The sequence below is a fragment of the Natator depressus genome, chromosome 15 (assembly GCF_965152275.1).
Source record: "Natator depressus isolate rNatDep1 chromosome 15, rNatDep2.hap1, whole genome shotgun sequence".
Lineage (NCBI taxonomy): Eukaryota > Metazoa > Chordata > Testudines > Cheloniidae > Natator > Natator depressus.
In genome coordinates this window covers 6,607,800-6,624,197 of record NC_134248.1, presented here as the reverse complement: position 1 = coordinate 6,624,197, position 16,398 = coordinate 6,607,800, and the positions used below count along the sequence as shown (strand labels likewise).

At 45.9% G+C, this 16,398-nt stretch overlaps 1 protein-coding gene across 2 annotated transcripts in view; it reads left to right on the top strand.

Moving 5' to 3' along the window:
* Window positions 1-16,023, top strand: part of RBM19 (RNA binding motif protein 19) — a 135,058-nt gene extending 119,035 nt beyond the window's left edge. Inside the window, exon 25 of one of the 2 annotated variants that reach the window (XM_074973153.1) lies at window positions 15,623-16,023. The gene's annotated coding sequence lies outside the window, so the exon portion shown is untranslated. The remainder of the gene's footprint in view (window positions 1-15,622) is intronic. The other variant, XM_074973154.1, reaches the window with a different exon arrangement.
* Window positions 16,024-16,398: the final 375 nt, after the last annotated feature.

The window sequence follows — 16,398 nt, the reverse complement described above, 5'->3', positions numbered from 1 at the left end:
TGAGATACCATTTGTCCTTTTGGAATGGCTCTAATATAAGGATGCCTCCAGATGCATCTGCTGTTAACACCTCCCTCTTGAGAAGGGAGCAAGAGGAGAGACGTGGGGGTGGGGAGGGAGCAGCGTGAGGGGAAAGGACGGTGAGCATTGGTTAGAGCTGGGAATAGCACAGGCAGGGTAGAGCCTGGCAACAATAGACACAGAGCTCTCCCCATGTACCTCTGGCCTGATCCATAGCATTCTGCCGTTCCAGTCCTTTGTGGGCACAGGGAACAAAGGTTCTACCATCATCCCTTTAATGTTGTCTGCAGCTCCCTGCTGTTCCAGTCATGCTGAACTGGACCTTGAAGTACCTACATGGGGAACAAGTATTTAATAATGGGCTCTTCAAATAGCAGCGAAAGGTCAAATATGATCCGGGGTTGGAAATGGAAGCTTGACAAATTCAGACTGGAAATAAGGGGTCAACTTTTAATGATGAGGTTAATTAACCACTGGAGTAATTTTACCAAGGGTCGTGGTGGATTCTCCATCACTGGCAATTTTTACAGTCAAGATGGGATGTTTTTCTAAAAGCTCTACTCTAGGAATTATCGTGGGGCAGTTCTCTGGCCGGTGTTACAAAGGAAGTCAGACTAGATGATCACAGTGGTCCCTTCTGGCCTTGGAATCTATGAATCTCTTAACTGCATTCGTAGTTTTGTTACTTCACCATTTGGTAACAGGCAAACTCACTTTTGCTTGACACCCAAGCCCAAGATTTAGGTTCATCTCTGCAGTGGAGAAAGACTAGTCCACTAAATGGCACTTTAGCCCTTACGGTGCTTTGCACTGTGCAAACATGGATTCTCCCAACCCTCTTAAGAGGCAGGATGGACATTGTCCTCATGTTGCAGGTTGGTAAACTGAGGCACAGAAAGGTTAAAGTGGTGTGTCAGCTTGTCAGTAAAAGGGATGGGGTTAGACTGATTGGAAGCTCTTTGAGGCAGGGGCACTGTTTTCTTGCTCTGGGTTTGTACAGCTCCTGGCACAATGGGATCTGGACCATGACAGGACTCCTAAGAGCTACAAAGATATCAATGATTAATAATCATTGTGGCATTCCTGTCTTCTGCTCAGTCTGTGGTACCTTTATCAACTACGCTTTGGGGAGGGAAAAACAAACAGAAAGGCCTGTTATTGATCTCCAGTAGCTGTGAGGTCATTGAGATTATGATGATTTCACGGCATGAAATTGAGAAGACAGGCTGGGTAGAGATGCATCTTTTGATGGGGAAGTTTCCAGTTGGCTTGTGTGGATAGAATTTGCATATTTGGAATTGAGAACCAGAAGTCTGGGTGTGGGTGGGTGGAAATCATGTAAAAGATAAGTCGAGATTCTGGTTCATTTTAAACTCTTTTTAAAAGGTATGTATAAAATGATGAGGGAGCGAGTAGAGGAGTGGAAAGACGACAAATACTTGATATCCATTCTACCCTGATGACAACTGGTGAGGGGTCAGAATGGGGGTTCTGACTCCAGTCTTTTTAAAGCACACGTGGAAGACAACTTAAGCAAGGCTTGATGGGGTTGTGGGTTTGTTGTGTTTCCCTCCCCCCTTCTTTTCTTATTGTCTTTTATGGCAGGGCAGATTTCTTGCTGAGCGTCTCTGTGCTCTGTAGCAGCAACGAAAAGGATTAGCGCAAGCAGAGCATGTAGGCTTTAGAGAACAGAGCAGAGTTTGGTTTCAACATCTAATTCAATTTGTTCTGCCGAGATTGAAATATGAAATGGTTGCCAGTCAAACATTCAAAGGCGCAGGGGAGGGGGGGAAGGGAGCCTTCCCGCATTTAAATTTTAATGAAAATTAATTTAACCCTTTGATATGTTTTAAAACATGTTATTCCCCATTGGTGTACAGGCTTTTCCTCTTTGAAAGTAATGAAGACTTTCTTTTCCCTTAATGATACTTATCTCATTCAGCAGTTGGCATTGGCCAATTTTTCAGACAATTTAGTTTCAAATAAATCTCTTTAATGTTGGTGGGGGAAGCTTTTACATGTATGTACATATATAATATATGTATGTGTGCATTGTTATGGAGGTGCTGATCACAGCTACACAGTTTTTTGTGTGTGTGTGAGAGAGAAAGAGAGAGAGAGAGAGAGAGAGAATATTATGGAGGTGCTGATCACAGCTCCATGGTACAATTTGAGTTGATTTTTACTCTTCGAGCAAGGATTCAACTTCTTTGTTATGTACAAAGAACACCATGAAGCCTGCCCCTGAAATTACAGCACTCAAAAGGGATTTTCTGACAACATACAAGAATATCCATTAATTAGTTTGAATTGAAATGAAATTGTAAATGGGTCTTTTAAGAAATGTAGCACCCATCGTAAGACTTCTTTTGGTCTCAGATGAACCTAATGATGGAATAATACAAACTCTTCACTTTCCTTATCGTTAATTCACCAAATATCCCTATATTGATTTTTAGCCTTACATGCATTCTCAACATGACCTCCATCTTAATGTGTTTATTTTGGCTGGGAATTATTAGTATTATTTATTCTTTGTTTTATGGTAGTACCTAGTAGCCCCTGTCATGGATCACAAAACAAGTAAATATATATTTAAATGAAGCGTTGTCAATGAGATGCTCCATTGGTGTCAATTGCCATAGGTCATTGAATTCTGCTGATTTACACCAGCTAAGAATCCAGCTCAGTTGTGTGTTGGGAAGAAGAGAACCATAGACCAAAGACCACAGGGAGGGCGGAGAGAACAGGGACAGGGCTGTATTAGAATGTAGCCTTTTTACTGGGTTAGATAAAGTAATATGGTTTAGCGTAGCTTTAACGCATAGCTGTCCATTGCCAAAGGCCTCGGTGGCAGCAGTACCTACTAAGGGACAACAACAATACCAGTGTAATACAGACAGTAATAAACATATCAGGCGAAATGTTCAACGGTGATTTTGAGTGCCCCTATTTTTGGGACATCTTAAAGGATTAGGAATTTTAGAGGGCAGGTGCTCAGCACTTCCTGAAAATCAACATACATTGGGCATCCAAAATCACTAGCCACTTTTGGAAAATCTTGGCCAGGGTCTGTGGGGTTTCTCTGATCCATCCCATACCCCAGACAGAAATGAAACCGCAGGGTATAGCCTGCAATCTGCTTGTAAATGTTAAACCAGCATCCAGGCCTGCTGTGTTGTGGTTTCACACATTGCACCCTTGTGTGACGAAGTGAGGTTTTATTCACCTTGTTATGTTGCAAACGAGTCTTACTGTCCTATACTAATCCTGTGGGTACCTCAGTTTCCCTATGTATTGCACCAATATTTTGGTGGTGGGAATTGGGTGTGTGATTTTTGCTGAGGCCCTCGGGGCTGGTGAGGCTGTCCAGCTGTCTGCACATAGGCAATGCCAGTGCCCTTCATAACCTGAGACCAGGGAGGGGGATGCGACCAGGTGACACCTTTTGCCCGGGAAGCAGGACAAAGACAAGGAGGGGGAGCAATGGGCATGTCAGAGGTCGGGTGGCTGGAAACGGAGCAGTCTGCTTGGGGGAGACTGGAAGAGGGGGAGTCCTGGAGGGGGAGTCCAGGGCACAGGACTCCCCAAGTTGGACTTGGCTGAAAGTCATTGATTTCTGTGCTAACAAGTTCTGTTCTACGCTGTGTTCCTGTCAGCTAATAAACCTGTTTTACTGGCTGGCTGAGAGTCACTGCAGAGTTGGGGTGCAGGGCCCTTTGGCTTCCCCAGAAGCCCTGCCCAGGCGGACTCGCTGCAGGAAACACACAGTGAGGAAGGGGATGCTGAATGCTCCGAGGTCAGACCCAGGAAGGGTCGAAGCTGTGTAAGCTTCTTGCCCTGGCGACAGTCTGCTCAGAGAGAGGAGGCTTCCCCAGAGTCCTGACTGGCTTCATATGGAGTAGTTCCAGAGCATCACCCGGTGACTCTGTGACACCTTGTATTGCTGCCTACTCAGGAAAGCTTGATGATCTCTGTGTGTGTTTGTGTCCCCTTGCATCACTCTGGTACCTAGGTCCAGGTGATTTCTTCCTGTCTCTACTGGATTTGCCCTGGCTGGAGCATACGTTGTGGGTTTTGGCTGCTCTGGGCTCTATTCCAGCTGTACCTTTACAGAAGGGAGAACCTGATAACCCAGCATCTGTTTGGCTAATTGAATAAAGGCCTTTGACCTACCGGGGCACAATCCACACCAGTGGAGGGCTGTGTCATCCCTGCCCTGCAACCTTGGGTGCCTTACCCTGCCTTGCTGTAGTAGCTCCCACCTGAGCCGCTTACAAACAGCCTTCCAGCATGCAAGCCACCCCCTGAGTGTCTATGTGTAACTGCAGCTTGCCAGTTATACCCTGCCTCTTACCAGCCTTGGTTATACCAGCACACCCCTAGTCCCGGATCTTCTCCCAGAAATGTATGCCCTGGACTACCCAGTCCTCTCCTGGACAGTGCAAATATTTTAAGTCTGTTTTTCCTTTAAGACAATCATATACCAGCTTATTATCTTAAAGAGAGTTACCCAGACAGTTCAACTTAAAACCACGGGATTAGATAAAACAGCAAAAGAAGTTTATTAACTACACACAAAGATTTTAAGTGAGTACAAGTCATGAGGCATAAAAGTCAGAAATGGTTACAAGAAAAATAAAGATAAAAGGCTTTTTAGTATCTACTTAAAAAACTATCTCATTTCCAAAGCAAACTGTCTCACTGCAGGCTCCAGCAGATTACTGACCAAATTTACAGGTCAGGACTCCTCTCCCAGAGTCCCGGGGCCATTTCCTTTTGTCTTCTTAGATGCAGAGAATGAGGTGGGCAGGGAGAGAAAGAGGGGTGGCTTGGTGTGTTTGCCTCTTCTTTTTATAGTTTCCATCCCCCTTTTGAAAAACATTTCCATCTGGGTACTAGGAGCCAGAGCCTGTGTGGAAGGATGTTCCCTGCTGGTTTTTTTTTTCCCCCTGTCTGAGCTTCCTTTGTTTTGCCTTCCTGCTTGATGACTCTGTTTACTGCTTAAATGCAAATTAAGGCAAACATGCACTCTTTTGTTCAAGACAGGCTTTTTGGACCAGTTTGGTGCTATGTGGATCTTGAACATGCACTCTTAGCATCATGCTGGGGAATCTTATAACTTCACGTAGTGTTGCCACACATATTTAATCAGGACAATACTGAGCAGCAAATTATGAGTTTTCAAATGAAACCTTACAAGACACAGAATCATAGAATCATAGAATATCAGGGTTGGAAGGGACCTCAGGAGGTCATCTAGTCCAACCCCCTGCTCAAAGCAGGACCAATCCCCAATCAAATCATCCCAGCCAGGGCTTTGTCAAGCCTGACCTTAAAAACTTCCAAGGAAGGAGATTCTACCACCTCCCTAGGTAACGCATTCCAGTGTTTCACCACCCTCCTAGTGAAAAAGTTTTTCCTAATATCCAACCTAAACCTCCCCCACTGCAACTTGAGACCATTACTCCTTGTCCTGTCCTCTTCTACCACTGAGAATAGTCTAGAACCATCCTCTCTGGAACCACCTCTCAGGTAGTTGAAAGCAGCTATCAAATCCCCCCTCATTCTTCTCTTCTGCAGACTAAACAATCCCAGTTCCCTCAGCCTCTCCTCATAAGTCATGTGTTCCAGACCCCTAATCATTTTTGTTGCCCTTTGCTGGACTCTCTCCAATTTATCCACGTCCTTCTTGTAGTGTCTGGCCCAAAACTGGATACAGTACTCCAGATGAGGCCTCACCAATGTCGAATAGAGGGGAATGATCACGTCCCTCGATCTGCTCGCTATGCGCCTACTTATACATCCCAAAATGCCATTGACCTTCTTGGCAACAAGGGCACACTGCTGACTCATATCCAGCTTCTCGTCCACTGTAACCCCTAGGTCCTTTTCCACAGAACTGCTGCCTAGCCATTCGGTCCCTAGTCTGTAGCTGTGCATTGGGTTCTTCCGTCCTAAGTGCAGGACTCTGCACTTATCCTCATTGAACCTCATCAGGTTTCTTTTGGCCCAATCCTCCAATTTGTCTAGGTCCCTCTGTATCCTATCCCTGCCCTCCAGCGTATCTACCACTCCTCCCAGTTTAGTATCATCCGCAAATTTGCCTTGAGTGCAATCCACACCATCCTCCAGATCATTTATGAAGATATTGAACAAAACCGGCCCCAGGACCGACCCCTGGGACGCTCCACTTGACACCGGCTGCCAACTAGACATGGAGCCATTGATCACTACCCGTTGAGCCCGACAATCTAGCCAACTTTCTACCCACCTTATAGTGCATTCATCCAGCCCATACTTCTTTAACTTGCTGACAAGAATACTGTGGGAGACCGTGTCAAAAGCTTTGCTAAAGTCAAGAAACTACATCCACTGCTTTCCCTTCATCCACAGAATCAGTAATCTCATCATAGAAGGCGATTAGATTAGTCAGGCATGACCTACGCTTGGTGAATCCATGCTGACTGTTCCTGATCACTTTCCTCTCGTGTAAGTGCTTCAGGATTGATTCCTTGAGGACCTGCTCCATGATTTTTCCGGGGACTGAGGTGAGGCTGACTGGCCTGTAGTTCCCAGGATCCTCCTTCTTCCCTTTTTTAAAGATTGGCACTACATTAGCCTTTTTCCAGTCATCTGGGACTTCCCCCGTTCGCCACGAGTTTTCAAAGATAATGGCCAATGGCTCTGCAATCACATTCGCCAATTCCTTTAGCACTCTCGGATGCAACTCGTCCGGCCCTTTGTACATACCTTGTACAAAGATTATTACAGTATTGTGTAGGCAGTGAATGCAGGGGTGTATTCTGTCACAAGACCCTACCTACATCTCGAGGCTGAATTCAAAGAAGAAACCAGCATGGTCAACGTTGTTTCCCAGCCCTTTGGTGGAGATGAAGAAAGAACTCACATCTTGCCAGGTTGTTGCGGCATACTCAATCCTTTCCGCATCCGAGCTGCAGCCAGCTGCTGGATCCTTGCAAGGGTGTGTGTAAACTCTGTATTCCTGTGGTTTTGTGCCGATGGTCATTCTCCTCTGTAACCTTGCCTGCTCTCCTCGACCAACAAAGGAAAAGGTGGTCGCGTCACTCCCTGTGGCTTAGCCCCTTTTGCACTTCTCTGAGTGGCATGCACATCCAATGCACTCTCTCTTCCATTTTGGGTATCACTGGATTATCAAAGCAATTGCAAACCATGCTCCAGATTTTCCGAAGAGGATGCCTCCAGTTGGAGTGTGTGCGAATACTCCAATCTGTGTGTGAAGATGTAGGGGTTCAGCCCAGGTCCCCAGCCTGTCAGGTTCCCTGTAGCTGCACAATAATTGCAGGTTGAAGCAGGCAACTTGGCGTTTCGGCTGAAGTTACCAAAGTCTCTCAAAGGTCAGCTATGGAAGAGCCTGCAGTATTCCCCACCCATGAGCGAGCTCTAGTTTAGAATAATACTAATAATGCCTGTCTTCACCAGTAGATCTCAAAGCACTTTACAGACGAGGTCTGGATTGTCATCCCCATTTTTACAGATGAGGAAACTGAGGCACGGGGAAGTTAAGTGACTTGCCCAGGGTCACTCAGCAGGCTGGTGGAAGAGCTAGGAATAGAGCGCAGGTCTCCTAAGTCTAGTCCAGTGCTCTCATTAGGCCACACTGCCTCCCTCATTCCCTTTGACTGCAAGGGCAGCTAGGAAATGTGGTAGTCACGTTGCTTAACCTCGTTGTCTCAGTTTCCCCATCTGTAAAATACCTTGTATCTCTCCGGCTGGAAACGGCTGCATGCAATAAGTGCCAGTGATGATTATTGTGGAGTCCACAGTACAAGTCCCCGCTGTTTGTGCAGGTGCGCTGTGATTTCTTTGGGGTTTTTTTGTTTTTGTTTTTTTAATGTAGCCTTTGGACTCTTTCCTTAGCTAGTAATTACGTTCTTTCATCATTATTTATGCCCTTTAAATTTTAAAAACCCTCTGCCTACCCTGCTGGAGAACCTGGAATCAATTATAGAAGATTGCATGGCAGCCCGAAACTACTCCTGCCTCGTCAGACTTTAACTCTCAGCGTCGTAAGCCAGTGTTGTGTGCATTGGGCTGGAATGTGTTCTTAAGCCTCCTGCACCCAGCAGTCAAAATGCTCCAATTTTCTGAGCTCCTGGCTGGTGTTGGCTCTCTGTCCCGTAACTTCCAGTTTCCATTCCTGCTCCAGTTTAAAGCGTCCCTCACCTCAGGTAACACAGTGCTAGCATCCACCTGCATTACTGTGTCCCATCTCAGTGAACATCAGTGCTGATTGTGGCAGATCCATGTACACTGGTTAAAAAGCAAACGAGGGCTGCGAAAAGCCACTGTCCAGATTTTCCTTCTATGGTGTGTGTGTGTGTGAGAGAGAGAGACTGTGTGATACACACTGCCTCCTATTTTCCCTAAATATATGCATTCAAGAGGGAGAAAAATCGCATGGCAGAGACTGAGATTTCAGATTTATCCATTCATGAATAATAATCAGGCTCAGTAATTCACAGTAAATGGGTATCCAAATTGGCTAATAAGGAAGGCTTTCACCCCAAACTGGAACTAGGAGAGAGGGAGAGAGAATATCAACAAACGTTGGCTGAGGCATATGCGTACACGATGTGACCGGAATCGGTGAAATATGCAAACCAGTGCCGTACGCGGACGAAATAGCATAAAAATCTGTCCGCAAGGCATGGCAACGGAAGGGGCGAGTTTGGAAGGCAATCTTGACATCCCTTGTGAGGGCATTGGCAACAAGTGCCTTCCATATTTGACTTCAGCATCGGCACTGGAGCTGGTGCAGTAGCTCCATGTAATGGCCCTTTGCGTGCTAGAGTGAGATCTAGACTTGGGTTGCCATTCTCTGTGGTGAGGTTAGGAGCCTCGGTGGAGGGGCAGGAGAAGTAGGAAATGGACCTGTGGCTCTCTGTGTATTTGAGCCAGCCAATGTTGTTCATCAGGGATGAATGGGGGGAGGGATAGCTCAGTGGTCATTGAGCATTGGCCTGCTAAACCCAGGGTTGTGAGTTCAATCCTTGAGGGGGCCATTTAGGGATCTGGGGCAAAAATTGGGGATTGGTCCTGCCTTGAGCAGGAGGTTGGACTAGATGACCTCCTGAGGTCCCTTCCAACCCTGATATTCTATGATTCTAATTAATACCCCAAACCAAATGGAGCAAGAGTTCTCTAGGTCTTTAAATGATCCGGCATTATCTGGGAGGTCAGGCTAAAAGATCAGAATGGTCCCTTCTGGCCTTAACATCTATGAAGTGATGTTTTTGCTGACTTCAGTGAGCATGTGTTTTTGGGGAAGGGAGGAAGGTGTTCTAGCCTGACCAGTAGAATCTGCCAGGCACTTTAAAAAGCCCAACTTCGGGGTGAGTGTCTCAGCAATCTGTTCAGGGAGTAACGTACACATCCTGTACTCTGGGCTGGGTTGCCCTTGGTAGTGATGCTCACTCTCCAGCTAGAGCTGAGGCCCTTTACACACCCAGTTGATCCAGAGGGAAGGAATGGCGACCAGACTCTTATCCCTGTGTGGTACAGTTGTTACAATTCGCCTTGAGTTGTCTAGCGCCCAGAGAAACACTGATCTGTTGGGCCTGCGGACCTCCGAGTAGGTACAGAAGATGTCCAGTAATCTAGGAACCTCCGTCTCGCCTCAAACCACTTTATAGTCCTTCTAGGCTAGGCCAGAATGATCTGAACTATGAACTGTGGAGTAAAAGGTTGGAAAGGCCCCCAAACTAATTGGTTAAACTCCTCCACACTGGTTTCCTTGTGTGTTTAAACTGGAGAGAGACATACAGAGCTGTAATTCTTTGACTGTCTGTGGGATTGAGCATCTTCCCATATCACTCGAGAAGATAAAGAAATATTGGAACTCCAGAACCTTTGACCTCCACCTTCCCCTAAGCTGTGAATTCTCCTTTCTTCTTGCCATTACCTTCACCAGCCAGAGAGAGAATAAAGGAGTTGGGAGCACAAGGCTATAATTCACACGAGAGGCTGTGAGCACGTCAAACCCTGGCCGTGCAGCTTGAGCCGATGGTGTGCGGCAGCAGCAGAATGAGAGCATGTATGGCTGCCCCTCAGTACCCTCCTCTTGTTCTGCAGGTATACTGCATGTGTTGCAAGTGATGGAGCAGTCCCCATCGGATCATTTTAATGCTCTAAGGCCGGGGCACAAGGTTGAACAAAGGTACTGTGTCAATGATTGCACACAGCACTGCTTATAAACATAAATGTGTCATTGGAAAGATGAGCAAGAGGAGCTGAGTTATATATATAATAGGGAATTGTGCCCAGAAAGGCTTGTTTATTGCCTGTGTACTCTGTTATAATAAAGGAGGGCACTTAATGGCAATAAATATAACACTAATAATTGCATATCAAACTATTTCCCTTTTTAACTTGTGGAACTCACTGAGGCAGGATATGGCTGAGTCAAACATCTTGGTGACATTTTTAATAAACGGTTAGACCTGTCACTAAGACTAGCATATGGCTTTCCCCGGGGAAAGCAATTAGATGAGCTTTCATCCTCATCCCAGACTGTAAAACCATCAATGGATTGAGCTTAGGAAGAAACTTCCTCCCTTGGTACATTGTGGCACATAGGAGTGTATTTATAGGAGGTGTTGGGGAATTTCTCTGATGCATGTTGCATTGGCTGCTGTTGGAGACAGGCTCCTGGATTAGATGGACCGCAATGTTAGATTGACGCTCTGCTGCATTATCTTTTGTCAAGCCATGATGGCAAGAACCAAAGGGTGCAGGCAGTGAAGCGTTTGAGGAGGGTTGTAAGATGGGGGGAGTGGATGATGTACAATATGACTAAACAGAGTCCTTGAAAAAACAATGGGTTTTATGATATTAGCCTGTTCCAGGACATACAACGACCTCTGACTGGCAGGGACTAGGGCAGAACTTCCTCCATAGGCAGGATGTTCTGCAGTTGTCTACTGCAAGGTTTCTGGGACTGTGCTCTGAAGGAGCTGGTCCTGGCCACTGTCAGGCAGGAGACTGCACTGGGCTGATCCCATGTGGCAATCGGTATGTTCCTGGAACTGCAGGAAGAGGCTGGAGGATCACTCCTGCTTAGTCACACCTAAACACGTATCTTGAGCCCGTATTCAGTGGCTGCAAGTCACACTGCCACTACCTAAGTGACTTAGGAGCTTAAGACCTATTTTTAAAAGTGACTCAGGTACTTACGAGCCTATGGGCAAGTCTACACTACAAAATTGTTTGCATGGCCATACTAGCTCCTTCTGTTGGCTGCAAGTGACCTAAGTGTTACACCTCTCATGCAATTAAGTCAGTTTAGTGAGGGGCTTACATTGGTGGGAGCAATATTGTAGTGTAGACCAGACCTGAGTCTTATTCAGATTCCAAGAATCTTTCAGTAGAGCTTAAGCTGCTAAATCACCTACATCCTTTTGAAAACTTTATCCTGAGTGTTTTGCTCAACTGAAGCCTAAAAGACTTTAAATGCAGAGTATATTCCATTGGCTGGCTCCTTTGCAATTCTGGAGAGCATCTCCCTGGGACCAGGGTCTGACCTAATAGATCATCAGTGGGATATCACAGCAGTGGCTTGGTTCTTTCACTCGCTGTGCACATGTGGGTGTGTATATGTGGTCAGATCCATAGTTTATCTATTCCCAAGGGAGAAATTCATTGAGTTAAAGTTGTAAATATGTATCAATAACTTACAGGAGGAAAAAAAAAAACTTTAGTGGAATGTTGTAGTTTAAAAACACAAATGGATGAAAGCCAAGAAATTCAAAGTTAAAGTTCCACTAAAAAAAAGGAGGGAACTGTGGAAAATGAAGAGAGAAAATACCCCACACAACCTTAGCTCTGTCCTCATCTACCTGCCAGCATGTGTACTTTGCATGTTTGGTTGTATGTCATTCAATGTAAATAACAATAAAAAAGACACCTTTGTAAAGTTCTAGGTGCCCTAACACACAATTAATGCTATTTAAATGTTTATAATAGAACTAAAATCCTGCTGTTGGCTAGCAAAAATAGCCCCAACTCAAATCTGCTCTGTTGTTGGGCAGCATTTCACAGCTGTTAAATTACTTTTTAAATTAAGGCGAAACCTGCAGCAACATTAACAGTCCCCTTAGCTCATTTACATAGGGCATTTCTATGGGCCAAGATCAAGAGAATGCTGTTTGGCTGAGTTACCACTGATATAATGGTCACACCACCCTACGGCGAGATTTGACAAGATTGCTACACAAAAGTGTATCTCTTCTTTTCAAATGTAATTTTCTTCTGTTCCTGTGTTTCTATAACATGCAGAATCTTACAAAATTTAGCCCACAGGAGGGATTGAGGAAGAGGGCTGTTTTTCTGAGACTTAGATTTTTTAGTATTTTGGGAATTCTTTGTCACATACGGTAGGACTGCTTTGCCCTGGGATCTGTCTGATGGGTCAGCCTCACCCACACTAAAATTCTTGGTGTTTTGATGCCCAAATTGTCCCCTCTGTATAATCCCAGTTGCCCTAGATTGTGTCGTCATTGCCGCAGTGCCCAGTGCTCTGCTGTATGAAAAGGATAGATTTAGCCACTTGCCATTGGGTTTTCATGACAGTCCTACACCTTCACTACCTTAGTCGTTACCTCTCCTCCCACTTTTCCTTCTTCCTTACTGGCAGTCCAGAAACAGATGTGAGCCACAGGGTTTAGAGAGTGGGCAATGACATTGTTTAAACACATAAAACATGGGTAAAGTGAATGCAGCTAGACACACGCCCCTGTGATTTTTGGTGACCTAAAATAACTTGCACACACGCTTGTGAATCAATTAGTTTTTTGCTGTATCTCGAACGTGGCCTGAATAAGCAGCTATGAATTATAGGGTTGTTATTCCATCAAAGGGAGTTGGGTGATTGCCATAAGCTTGAGTGAAGTTTGGTTCGGCAGAGCCCTGATCTGAAACGCATTGATCCCAGGGTACCCCTAGAGAGAGGATGATGTTTCAGTTAGGAGTCCTGGGTCCTATGCCCAGCTGTGCTACAGGTTTCTTGGGTCAAATTTTGCTCTTAAAGGTGTGTGAGCCTGGAGTGATTCACAAGGCGAGAGTGGCAGCTTCTGGGGTATACTAGTAGTAGATGAGAATAGAATGTGACTCCCTGGGGGACCTTGGCTGAAAGATTCAGTGATGCACTAAGGTCGCCAGTGATGGACATAAGTTGAATATCCAGCCAGACCACTTTAAGGATCTAGCTAGAGATCGATCCAGGTGGTGTTCAGTCTGCAAGGAGCTATGCCCCTTAGGGCTTTGCCATGGTGATGATGGGACCTTGACCAAGCCACTTAAATCAACACTTTCAAAACTGAATGCCTGACGATAGGCACCTGAATAAGTTTAGCTTGATTGTTGAGCCTGGTGAGCTTCCACAGGTCCCATCAAAGCCGCTGGGTGCTGTGGACAATCAAGACACTTAATTCTGGCACCAAAATAAGGATTTAGGTGCTTAACTTCAGGCATCCACATTAAAGCCAAATGTTCAAACCTTTCTGTGTCTCCATTTCCCCATCCGTCAAATGGAACTTACTCCTCTCAGGAATGTTGTGTGGCTCAAAGGCTGCAAGGTGCTGAGGTCTGGCCCAGATCCAGCCAAGCTCCAAAGCATGTGCTTAAATGTAAGCACATGAGGAATCCCACCGACTTCAAAGGGGATAAGCACGTGCTTAAGTGCTGTGCTGCATCTTGCAGGAGAGAGCACCAGTTAGTCAAAGTTTGAGTCAAGACCCTAAAGTGGAAGCCACTACGAAGTGGAGTTACTTTGGATTGAGCCAGGTGTGAGTGAGAGCAGAGTTTGGCTCAGGAAGTCATAACAGAGCCAAGAACTGAGCCCAGTAAACCTCGTTCCCAGTTCTGTGCTTTACCCTTCCTCTGGCTGCCGGTCTGTAACTTGGTGACTGAAAGCTGGTGACCCTTTCATAAGACTGCATTACAAGTCTCATCTTGCTCGCCACTGAACTGCCATGTCTGTTGCACTCCCAAACTTCTGACCTCTGTCTAAGCCTCCTGTAAGGGAGTGTGTCAGTGGAGGGCATCCTGGTTCATGAGTAAAGAAAAGGAGTAAATCCTCTCCTCTCTTTCCTATTCGCTCGGTCAGGTCAGTGTCATTTATGCAGCAGTTTTCCCTGGATTACCGCACTCGGGATTTATTACTGGGTTTGCTCACTGAGACCCCTTGGGCTGTATGCAGCTAAACCCCTGCACCCATGCTCATCCCCTTCAGATGCAGTGGGGCTGCATATAAGCATAAGGGACTCCGATGTGGAGTGCATCGCAGGATCGGGGCCTGGGTCTTCTGTGACAGCCTGAGTAGATCTTGGTTTTGTATCATGTGAGGCAAATGAAACTGCAAATGCTTTATTTTGGTTTGTTCTTTTCTCCCAGGAGCCAGGGGGATGACGAGGGATGGGATAAGAGCCCATTGTCTAAAAGTGATTCTAAGAACCTAGCAAGGGACTAAATGAGAAAATCCTGATTTGCCAGCCACTGAGACGGGGCCTAGGGCACATTGAGGGTCAGCTAGAGAAAGCCTTGATGTGGAGCGATGCATTCTTCCACCAGTAGGTGAAATGGCACTGGGATTTGGGGAGACCAGGGAAAGACCTGTAGTGACAGGGACTGTCGTTATACTGCCATGCAGTCGTCTTTCTAGCCACATGAAAATAACCACGCAGGTTTCACTCACTCCATGCATCCGGGTTTTAAAAATAAAAAACGGGAAGTTTAAAAAAAGAAATCTGTGTTTAAACTGCCGAGTCTTGAGTCCCTCGCGAGAGGCAGTGGCTGCGTTTGCATTAGATAAAGGCGGGAGCGAGGGGGGATGATAGCAGACAGGGTGGCTGAAGGCAAGAACAGTGGACTTAGTTAGAATTCAGCCGTTAGATCTTTCCTTTCTCTCTGATGGCTGAGTGTGATTGACACTTACAAATTACCCAGCCAAAAGTGTCGAGTCTTTGACCCCTGAGTAACATCTTCGGCAAGCCTGAGATTTGCCAGCATTTTGTCATCTAATTACTACAAATCCCTTGAAAATTCACTGGCTGGTGAATTTTTAATGCGGGGCAATTTCAATGTGATGCATTGCCCAGATGGGTACGCGCGTGTGTGCTCTTTCACTCCCTCCCCCTTCTTTCTCATTCTCCCTCTCTCCCTGTCCCTCTATTCATTCTCTCCTTTTTTCTCTCTCTCTCTTCTCCTCCTCCTTCATCTCCATCCATTTTGCTTACCTTTATTTTGTGTGTATTAAAACTTTTCCCTGGAATTGGGGAGCAGCACTGTTCATTTTTAATGGGCATTTCACTTGGGCTGTGGCTTAGGGGACTTCCCTTAGGGGTCTGTGTTTCTTTGCCCCCACCACAAGGGCTGGCTGCTTTCAGGTGCGTTGGTCTGGTCACTTTCAGCCTCCCCCCACCTCCACACTGCTGCATTTTATTGGTACATTGGCCTCTGCTGTGTACATTTGGTAGCAGAAGATTCTGTCCTGCTTTCTAAACAGTGATGAAAGGTAACAATGCCACATGGTGTTTTGTTTTTGTTTTTTCTGTTCCTTCAGGTCATCTGCTGATGGACACAGAGAGAGTGAGTGGCATGCATCCACCTCTGTATTCTGCAACCAAGAAGATGAAGCACATTTGTTGCCATCTGAACCTGCTATGCCAGGCCTTTAAACCAGAGGACCAATTCTTGCTTCAGACACAGATCTGGTAGCCAGGCCCTTTAAAGCCAAAAGGGAAATGCCCCTTGAATCCACAGGTGGAAGACGAGCCTTTTCCATCTGCAAGCAACACATGCCCGTCAGCGTGCGCCTGGGGAAGGCCCTGTTAAACCAGAGAAGGATTTCAGGCTAGAACGTTAAGTCCTTCACCTCAGCGAGGTGCACACCCACCAGCATTGCAATCTGGGGAGCTGGCCCTTCAGACTGAGAAAGCTACTCCCCAAGGGAACATCAGTCGTTTGCTTTTGTAACCGATTGTTCCTACTGCTTGAATAATTTAAAAAACATCCGTGTACTTTAAAAAAAATAAAATTCAAAACTGTTACTAAAAATAGATGAATCCCTTTTTATTTCTATTAACCACAATTGGTTGTTTATCCGAGCCCACGAGGAAGGTGAAAATGTTCGTGTTCATCTCTGTGCCTGTCATTTCTGTCCACGCTCGCAGCCAGCAGTGGCCCTTCACTTCCCCGGTTTCAAAGGAAAAGAAGCTTTTGCTTTTCAGCCGGGGGTACTGGTTTACATATGTACCCAGCTGATAAAGTATTTCACTTCACCCCCTTCCCCCTGGGAATTGCTGTCTTACATCAAAACTGCTCTGGCTAACAGAGGAT